Below are 11,177 nucleotides of genomic sequence, written 5' to 3'. Positions count from 1 at the left end.
TTTCGTACGATAGGACTTTGCATGCCCTCAGTGCTTTGGTGCGGAGGGACTTTTATTTGTAGGGGGCCTTCGGCTCTTTAGCACGCTTAGGCGAGCCCTTTGGCCTTCGGCTTTCGCATGATAGGACTTCCATGCCCTCGGCGCCTTGGCACGCAGGGTCTTTTATTGCCTTCGGCGCTCTGTGCGGAAGGTCTTTTCGACTGGGAAAAAATAAGAACTGAAGCCCGAGGGTGCTGCGGGCCGCATAGCTCCACGAGTCCTGGGCTCATTTCTAGAAGTGTTAACCACGCATAATGCACCGATGACTCCCCCCTTCGCTACGACGAAGAGGGATAGATGCTTCGGTGCCTTCTCAGATGATAGTTTTTTGCGGGGACCTTGTTTATATTTCACAATGGGTTACATGGTGTAACACCGTAGTTTAAATTTCAGCATTTTATAATAAATTTAATTGCCTTTATTTAATTTTCTAAGGTTTATTGTGTTAGACTTGCATTTAATCTAAAATTTTGTTCCTTAAGTGATTAAAATTTTATCATAGGTTTAAATTTTGGTGTTGCATTCATGCTGGTGCATAATTTTTAATTATTTGAGTGTGGTTTGAATTCAAATCTGTATTTGAATTCAAACTTTGTTTGATTTAGAAATAGAAAAGAGAGAGGAAATAGAATAGAAAAGAAACCCAGAAAACCCAGCCCAAACTCAACCCAGACCCAGCCCAACATTCCCTGGAAACCCAACCCAAAAAATCCCGTGCTGGCCCAATCCGCAGCTTCCCGGCCCAGCCTCACCCTGCGCTCCCTCTCTCCTGGGCCCGTTCCTCCCTCACCCCGCGTGTGCGCCAACAGCCCAGCAAGCCAGCGCCGCGCACGGCCCGCACCACTCTCCCGCTGACGTCGTGGCCCCACCAGTCATCTCCTTCTCTTTCCCCTCCGCGCAACGGACGCCCGCTATCACCGGCGACTTCGTCGGGATCCTTATCCCGTTGCGCCCCGCCGCAATCCCCGCCTTGCCCTACCTTTTAATCACCCGCGCCGCAGCTCTACACCCCATCCACCCACGCGCCGCCCCGGAAAACCCTAGCCGCCGCCTCCCCTCGCTCCGCGAGAGCAGAGCACTGCGCCGCCGCACTTTCGCTGCTCCACCGCCCCCAAGCTCCTGCAAACCGCCGCATCAACTCCGCCTCGGCACCAGGAAGCCATCTGAGGACTCCACGCTCGACCTCAGGCCTTCTTTCCGCCGGAATCGCTTCTGCACCACCGAAGGTGAGCTCCCGCCCGCCGTGACGATTCCTCGCCGCAGGTGTACATCCGGCGATCCTGACCCCCGAGTATCTCTCACAGGAGCCCCACGCCTCGAACCGCGACGTCTAGAGGCCTAGAAGACCCTGCAAAAGCCTTCTTCCCGAGCTCCGCGTCACCCTCGTCGCCGGTCTTCGCCGACGACCTGCCAGCGCGGCTTCCCTGCTCGTTTCTGACCCTCGGTGAGCATCCCCGAAACCCCGCCGCACTTTTACGCTAGCTACCTTAGCTTGTAGCATGCCCCAGCAGCCGCGCGAGCGCACGCCGGCGATGCTCCGCCGCGCACACCCGCCACCGCCGCCGCACACGCCACCCCGATCACCCCCGAACCCGGAAAACTTCCCCAGTGGATCACGCGTGATGCGTGGAGTCCTCCCGACCTAAAAACCCATCGATTCGACCCCAGGATGGCCGATTTCGGCCATCTCCGGTGAGTTCTCCCCACGCACCGCCGCGGGAACCCGCCGCCGAAGCGTTCCGCCGCCGCTGCCGCCCGCGAAGCAACCCAGCCGCCCGATCCGAAATCGACGACCGCGATTAGAACCCCAGCTATTTAGATATGAGCCTTTAGATCGAGATCCAAGCGGCCAGATTCAAAGATACCGGTTCGCTGTGGCGGTTTTGCATAAGAGCCCCTGTCTTTGATGGTTATCAACCCGTTGTCCACAGAAGTGTAAAACTATTTACACAGAGGCCCAGTTTTTAGCGCATAGCCCCCTGACCTTTCTAGATTTAGTACCCGCAGTCCAGCCCTGGCATTTTTGCGAGTTGGACCCTAGAACTAAGGTTTAATTACATTTAGGCCCTCGGTTTTTGCAGAAAACCCCCTGGAACTTAGTTTTTATCGCAGATAAGCCCCTAGAACTTGTTTTTGGTCTAGATTATGCGTTTTAGCTCCATTTTAGGCGTTCTTTATGTCCACGCGATCGTTGTAACGCGTAGAATAGTTTTAGCTTAGTTTTTTCTTGCTGTTTTTACGTATTGATGTACTGTTTCTTAGTTTTTGTTAGTGTTTGCTTGTATGCTTATTGTTGTGTATTGTTTTTGGCCATGTGTTCGTGAGTAGACGTTGATCCATCCGAGGAGCCCCAGTACCAGTACCCGGAGTAGCCGTCTTCTGACCACTTTGAGCAGCAGCAGGAGCAGTACGAGGAAGGCAAGTGTAACATGAACAACCTATCACTTTTAAATACATTTTCATACTGCATTTAATACTGTATGCCTATAAGGATTTCCTAGCCACTTTATATCCTTTATATATATCCTTTGGGGTTGCATTTTGGCTAGTTGTGCTAGGTGCCGCGCTATAACACATAATGGTCCTTTTTAATTAATTTGATTAATGGTATATGCAACTTAATCCTGAGAGTGGCACTCTGTGTGGCTTGAGTGGCTCACTTCTCGTTAAAATTGGTTTTGTTAGAAACATGGTTTAGGGGGCCAGCACGGTGCTTACTGCCTGGTTGGCCACTCTCCATAAGGACCGGTTCATAGAGCAACAACCTAGGACAACAACGCTACCACAAGACTGGAATGGGACGGTCTTGGCTTACTAATTAGGTCTTTTTGGTTTGGAGTAACTTACCTGCGGGGCAAAGGGTGGTAAGCTTCAATGGTCCCTGCTCCTCCGGCTGGTCTGTGCTTGGTTTGCGCACCTGTGCTTGTACCCCCGTGAGGTGGGCCCCATCGTCGCCGATCCAACTCTTCGCGGTTACGCCTTACCAACGAGATTCCTTGTAACGGCCTCGTAGTGAGTTTGTTAGTCATCTCACCTAAGGAAGTGTGATGAACAACTAGCGTAGCTCACGACTTGTGGTAAAGATGTGCAACCTCTGCAGAGTGTAAAACTGGTATACTAGCCGTGCTCACGGTTATGAGCGGCACAGATCCTCCTTTTGATTAGTGGGGTTATCTCCCTCCGATGAGGGAGGTGCCTCTCGGGGTTACCTTGGTTTGGTTTGGTTTGGTTCTCAGTAGTAACATGTTTAATTTTGATTAATTACTATGTAACTGGGTTTATGGTAATTCATCCACTTGTAGTAAATAGCTTTAATAAAATCTTGCCAAGACTAAAAGCTAATGCAGTTGAGTCAGCCAACCTTAGAGCCTCATAGTTTGTGTTATACTTGTTGAGTACAAGTTGTGTACTCACTCTTGCCTCTTCACTACTTTTTTCTCTTGGCTACGCTACTGCTGCTCAGTTCCTGCTGACACGAGGGAGTTCGCTCAGCGCTACCAGGACTACGAGGACTTCTAGGCATTCGTCTCCCAGTCAACGTCCCTGTGGCGCCCTGCTCAGCTTCGGAGAGTTTTTATCGTATTTGTACTTCGCTTCCGCTGTATCAGACATTTTTGTCATTAATGTAATAAATAACATTCGTATTCGCTTTATTATGTCTTTTTACGTGATATGTGATATGATATACTGTTCATTCTGTTGTATATACGTGTGACTTGATCCTGGCACGTATATGATTGCTCGGTTTATGTCCTTTTATAAACCGGGTGTTACACATGGGGTTGCCGCCTCGTTAAAAACCTCACACCTTCGGCAACCACAGCGATTGCGCGAAGGCTTCCCCTATGAGGAAAAGAGTACGGGCCCTTGAATACATTGTTCAAACTAACTGAATAATATTACAATTTATTACAATAAAAAAGGGAAAGCAACGGGAGACTAGACATAGTAGCGCTGAAGCATGTCTTTGTTCCAGGAGTACGGCTCTTCAACTCCTTCAAGCTTGCGAAGCCTGTAGGCTTCAAGCCTTGCCATCGAAGTGACCAGGAAAGGTCCTTCCCATTTGCTGTGCATTTTACCATGTTGCTTGCTCTTCGGGATGCGACGAAGTACAAGGTCGCCCTCTTTGATTTCGCGAGGCTTCACCTTCTTGTTGCGCCACCTTCGAGTTTCCTCTTGGTATCTGCCGAGGTTGATTGATGCTTGTGTCTTGATGGCTTCGATCATGTCGATCGTTGGTTTGATGTCCTTGTCCGGTGCTTCAGTTCTATATGACCCATGACGGAGTTCTTCTGGTGTCATTGTCTCTTCGCTGTAGGGGAGCTTGAATGGAGTGAACTTTGTTGCTCTCGATTCTATTGTGTTATGTGACAAAATTACTTTTGGAAGCTCGTCAACGCACTTGCCCTTCGGCTGTTCTGTAATGTTCTTCTTGAATCCGAAGATAATGATACCATTCGCTCTTTCGACTGCCCCATTTGACTGTGGATGAGACACTAAGGCGAAGCACAACTTGGTGCCCAACTGATGACAGAACTCTCTGAATGTGGTGCAATCAAACTGCTTGCCGTTGTCAACTATTATTTATTTGGGTACGCCGAAGCGGCATACGATGTTCTGCCAGAAGAATTTCTGCAAGGTAGCGGCCGAGATGTCGCGAAGCGCCTTAGCTTCGATCCACTTCGAGAAGTATTCTACTGCGACAACTGCATACTTGAAGTTTCTCGGAGCTGTTGGGAGGGGCCCTACTATGTCGATACCCCATCGCGCGAGGGGCCAGACCGTGGGTATTAGATGGACTTCTTCTTGTGGGAACTTGCTGTAGTGGGCACGTTTCTGACAATTTGGGCACGTGCACACAATTTCGTGGGCATCGGCCACAGCCGAAGGCCAATAGAACCCTTCGCGGAAAGCTTTTCCCACCAGAACCCTTGTTCCGATGTGCGCAGAGCACATTCCTACGTGAATTTCTTGCAGCAGCTGCCTACCTTCGATTTGTGAGATACATTTCAGCAACAGTGCACAGACTCCCCTTGAGTAACTTCGCGCCCGATGGGCAAGTTGTTTTTCTTCTTTCTCGTCCTCTGATACAAAATGTCCCCAAAGGTAAGCCATTATTTTCGACCTCTAGTCTTCGCTTGAAATAGCATTGACAAACTTCGCTGGCTCTTCGGTGCAATTTACTGAACCACTTCTGATTGTTTCATAGAACACATCCGGAGGCAATGGATCATTTTCTGCTGCTGCCTTCGCCAAAACAACTGCCTGTTTGTTCTGTAATCTAGGGAAACTTCGCACACTGAAACCCAGGAAATATTTTTCCATGCTGCGGACAGCTGCCAGATAGTTTGCTAGCTCTGGTTTGGGTGCTCTGTAAGTCTTGCCAATGTGGTTGGTGATGAGTTCGGAGTCGGACTTGATGGACAGCCTCCTCACCACAAGTGCTCGTGCTTTGCGAAGGCCTAGAAGCAAACCTTCATATTCAGCGATATTGTTCGTGCATCCTGGAAATTATGGCCTTGCCGCATACTTGAGCTGAGTTCCCAAAGGTGCTGTGAGGATTGCCGACGCGCTTGAGCCATTCTTCCAATAGGCTCCGTCACATTCTAGCTGTCAGATTGCTTCAATGACCGGAGGGCTCTGCGAAGGTGCTTACGGTGTCCAGTCAGCAACAAAATCTGCCAGGACCTGTGACTTGATTGCACTTCGCGAGACAAAATCAATAGTGTGCGATGCCAACTATGTTACCCATTTTCCAATTCTTCGTGAGGCTTCTCTGTTCTCAAACATGTCCCGAAGTGGGAAGGATGTCGGGACCTTGGTCTTGAAACTTTGAAAATAATGTCGATGCTTCCTGGCTGCCATTACCCATGCATAGGCCATCTTCTCCATTTCAGAGTACAATAACTTCGATCCGTTTGGGGCTTCGGATACGAAGTAGATTGGTAACTGCTTCAAGGTTTCTTTGACCATTCTCTCAGTTGGCATTTCTTGGCATCGCCACTAGGAGTGGTTAGTTCCTAGCAACGCCACCAGAAATGCTGGTGTGGTATGTCTTAACGTTTACAGAAAGATCCGGAAGCACATGGATATACCGTTGTAGCATTTCATCCAGAAGTATTCAGGGTATCGTTATTTATATTTTCCCCAGGGATGGCTAGGTTGTGTAAAGTGTATTTACTTAGTTGCATAACCATGACACGTATGAGCAAGATGAAGACCACTGACTATACAGGGGTAAGTGATAAATGAATGATAATCTGGGGTAATGTGACGCACACAGAACAACCAACTCTCATGAATAAAGAATAAACAAGTAATCCTAAGGTTAGTGGGAGCATAGGCAAAGATTCCTAGTATACTATTTATGTTAGCGGATAAGTTATGTTAGTCACATTGCTTAGAACTGCAGGTGCCGAGAAATTAGGGACATCGGGGAGAACGGCCCGCATTTGACAACATCCAGTCCCGTTTCATCTTTGCATTAACTCCTACACTGTACCCGAACGTCGGGGAGTACTCTAACCGAGAAGCAGCTTCCCGGCAGACCGACAGGGCTGTCACCACCTGTGGTCTACCCTAGTCACACCGTGGAGCATCGTCATATCCGAAGGATCCTGCATACCAGGGCACCATACCCGTATATGAGGTCACTACCCTAGCACCCCCGGGTCCCCCACCCTTCGGATGGACAGGTAAGATGCTAAGGCAAGCCCGAAACCACAACGAACCGATATCCTTACCCAGAACATCTGGTCTAAGCATGCAACTTGAATAACTTGGTAAAGCATTGATCAAGGCTAAGCAAGCTACGAACATAGCAAGATAACCAAGGATGAACTCTGAATGAATAGCATAATGAAAGTCTGAATACAAAGCCATATCAGAGGCCGAGGATTGCTCGCTGACGACTGGATTCGCTAAGGAGATGAAATACTACCCTAGCTCCACTACCCTAAGGAGTAGAAGTCACAAGAGAGTGTAGAGAGAGAGGCCTTCAAGTGGTGTGTGTGAGAGAGAGTGGTGGGAGGCCCCCTTTTATAGCTTGAGAGGTAGGTTCCCGCCATCTCCTTGTATGGAAACATGCCAAACAGCCATTGGGAGGATAAGATCAAGCTTCCCGCCAAAAATCAGCGGGAAACTCTAACAAGGGGGGTCGGCCGACCCCTTGTTGCCGCCTCTGGCCACCATCCTTCTCTAGTACACTGCCTAGTGCGTCATGATGTCAGATGGTCGGTGCCGGGGCTTGGTTTGTTGTTTTGGTCTTGTTTGTGGGCCTCCTTTGCTCATGTTACGCAGGACACGATTGTCTGTGACTTCTGTCTGCGTATTCGTCGTGTTTTCGTCTTATTCCGGACTTGTGCTCCTGAAATCATAAATTCTCGAAAACAACTGTGGAGCTAGGTTAGTGATACGAATATGCGAGTAAGATGTATAGTTTTCCTTCTTTTATGAGTATAGTTGACGGTCATATTTGGCACTTAACGACCATCAACAAAACCCCCAAGCTAGCCTTTTGCTCGTCCCTGAGCAAAACAAGGCGCTGGTTGTTGATCAGGAGTTGCTACAATGTTGAATTTCCAACTCATACTTAGGCACAATCGAAAGCTTCTTTCCTTCATTTTGAATAAGTTGGCCTTTTCTTCTTACCTCTTACCTTACTCCTGTGGAGCTTATAGCTTCACCTCATAGAGTGCTCATATTTCTTTTTCTTTAGTTCAACCGTCAATCCGGAGGTTTTGTAAAGTTTTTCAAAAGAAATTTATAAAGTTCCTCGGATGATCTCTCGGATCGCTCAATGTGTATAATTCCTCACCAAGGCTTCTTATTCTTCCTCAACCTATCTCTAATGGTTGTTTTTGTGGAGCTGTAGGTATGGAGGATTTGAAGGCATACCTGCTTCTCATATTTTGCTAAGTCAAAGACCGGATCTGTGACACTTCTGGTGTCTAGCTATTAGAATTAAAGTTTTGTGTGCATTTTGTGTTCTTACCCTTGTGTGATAGTCAAAAAATTTTAATGCAAATTAAGGGCATATATGTAATTATACAAAATTACTAGCCCCTGTTTGCAAAAAGTTTTAACATAGGAAGTATTTTCAAATTTATGAAGGGCTTTCTTGCAAAATATAAGTAATCATGATTTTGGCAACTTTGTTGCATTTAAGTCCAAAATTTTGATGAATTTACTACCAAAAAGGTATTTTTCCTTTATTAATTCAAACTTTTCAAAATATTTCAAAATCCCTTGGTCTAGTGAAAATTTGCACAACATAAAAGTTGTAGATCTTGAAAAACTAAACAACTTTCATTTTGGGCACTTTTTCATTTGAACCCTAGATCAGCGGGAAATTTTGGTTTACAGTGGAGCCCCTAAACTTTTCTATTTTTACAACCAGGTCCACCCAACCTTTCTTCCTCCTCCCGATCTACCGGAGCTCTGCTCCCCGCTGCCGGTCTCCTCCGCCACAGGATCCCCCGCCCACAGGCCGCCGCGCAGCCTCTGGGCCGCCACCTGCCCTCACCGGCACCTCCCTGGCCCCACTCCTCCCCTCTGCTGGCTCCCTCCCTCCTTGCCACGCCGCACCACCGAGCCGCCGCCCCTGTTCTTTGCTCCGGCGAGCGCGCCGCCACGGTTTCGCTAACCCGCCACCTCGGGACACCGCCACACCCCCTCCATGCGTCGTAGGCAACATCCCGCCGCCGCTAGCGCCACCTCTACTGGCGCCTCTAGCTCGCGCCACGCGCGCCCCGCCGCGTCGTTCGCCGGCCGCCCCTGGGATCACCAATGTTGCCGCCGGATCTCGTCCACAGGCACCAGATGAGTTCATCACCTATATAGCTTGCTTATCTACCCATCCTCGGCCTATAAATAGCAGAGGCCGGCCTACATCGCCGGCCAACCACCGCCGCCTCTCCTCCATCTACTCCAACGAGCCCCGCCGCCGTGGACCCATCACCGCGGACTGAATCCCACCTCCATAAGCCCCCAGTGAGCTTCACCTTGATCTTGCGGAGCTCACCAACCACCTCCTACCGCCGTTCCGTCACTGGAGCGACCTCGTCGCCGTTCACCCTCCCGCCGCCGCTCCTAGCAACGCCGCCGACCCCCTTCCCGACCACCTCCAACTGTGCTACGAGTACCCTCAGGTGCGCCTTGACCTGCTCAACCTCACTTGCCCCTTGGACCTCGCCGCCGGCGACCCCCTCACCGGGAATCGGCCAGTCAATGCCGCTCCTCCACTCTGACCACGGCAGGGACCCAATTGCTTTGTTTTAAAACTATCCAGGGTCCTATCTGCAAAAGTAAGAAACCCCTTTTATTCTTTTTGCAGTGAACTTTGAAAATTCCTATTAATTTATAGAAAAATCAGGAAAATACCAAACCAATTTTGTTGTGTTCCTTGTAAATAACTCTACAAGTTTGGTGTTGTGAAGTTTTGATGAAACTTTATGTATTTAATTTTAAAAATAGATTTTGTTTATAGTCCTTTTTTTTAAATCCAATGCTCCAAAATTATTTTTCCTGTGAGCTTTTAACCATATGCTCCCTTGAGTATGTAAAACTCTATAAAAATTTTCTACCTTCATTAATATACTATAAACTTTACTTTCAAAAATTCTTTCTTATGTTTTAAAAGAATCTATAAGAAATTATTTAAATAATTCCTTATAGATTATCCTTTTGAAATAAAAGTTCCTTTTTCATGTTATTTTGTGAAGTTTTACCACATTTACTTCTACTCTATAAACAATTGCCCAGTAAAGTAAAAATTATTAAGATTTATCTTAATATTTACTTTATTGGTTTTCAACTCTTTAGTGCAGAAAAGCTATACTCAAGCACTTCACTAATTTTCAAACTTTTGCATTTCATATAGAAGTTACTCCGCTAGCAGATGGCACCTACGAGCTCACCCAGGATCCAGACGGGGATTTTTCTTCGGAAGCTCAGGCCAACATTGTCGAAATAACAGAAGCCCCGAACTTTGGTTCGGAAGAGCCAGATTTTACTGACCCTACAGATACCTCTACAGGCAAGCCCCGGTGCATAAACCTATTATTTTATGCAACTTATTACTATTTTCTTGTGCATTTAAGTTATTGGAGTTGAATGAAAACCTAGATGCATAATCTTAGGTACCTATTGATTGAACACTAGAAATAGAGTTCGATTAGATGCTTTGCTAATAGGACCGGTAAAAGTCGAGGGATTTCCTGTCTCTCGCGAGATTTATAGGAGTTGATTGTTTACTTTATGCAATCACTATAAGGATCATGGGCAGATTTGTTGAAGTCCGTCTGTGTTGATGAATTTGATAAGGCCACAGTGTGTGGTAACGGTGTTTAAGCGTTTGAAAGTACTAGCCACATGCTGTAAATATGGTACGCGGCAAGCCTAGTAACTGATCAGCCCGGCAAATGGACATACCCCCCACTCTCTCGTAGAGATAGGAAGTTAAAAAAAAATTATGTTGCAACAATCATGACTGCAGAGAGGGTCGGGCTCACTATAGTCGGGGAGAGTGGCACTGATCCATAAACCGGAATGAGAAGCCAACGGTTGCTTGGGAGTGACTCGTCAGTGCTCCAAGCGTGTGTGTTAGGTTCTACCTTGCAAGGATTGAAATTCGGTTCGAACTGTTCCGCCTCTCACGGAGAATGAGACTGCTTAATCCCTTTGCTACATAGAGTAAGAAGTGGAACAATGATGATACTCAATTGGTTGGATACAAATAAATTCTATACCATGTTTGCATAGATAGATGCTTCCCTGGAATGGTTAATGCAACTAGAATCTGAAAGCTAAAATTTGACGTTAAGGATCTACTCTTTATTGCTTTTCAGCAAAAGAAATTCCAGAGCCTTCACAAACCTTTCATGTCTAGTTAAAGGGCTTTGCTATACCCTTAGACGGGTCAGTCTTGCTGAGTATTAGTATACTCAGACTTGCTTTTGACAATATTTTCAGGAATACTTTCTAATGACCAAGACTATAACTCAACTTGGCCTAGTGAGTTACCTGCTGGCTGGACGATGGAATGGGAACCATCTACCAGCTATGGTTCGGATGAATGATGTCATGTTCGGGCTTATAATGACATCATCCCTACGACGTTTGTACCTAGTCGTGTTTTA

Source organism: Panicum virgatum, chromosome 6N (genome assembly GCF_016808335.1).
Source record: "Panicum virgatum strain AP13 chromosome 6N, P.virgatum_v5, whole genome shotgun sequence".
In the NCBI taxonomy this organism is placed as follows: domain Eukaryota; kingdom Viridiplantae; phylum Streptophyta; class Magnoliopsida; order Poales; family Poaceae; genus Panicum; species Panicum virgatum.
The sequence above is the reverse complement of the archived record's forward strand: the minus strand, read 5'-3'. Positions refer to the sequence as shown.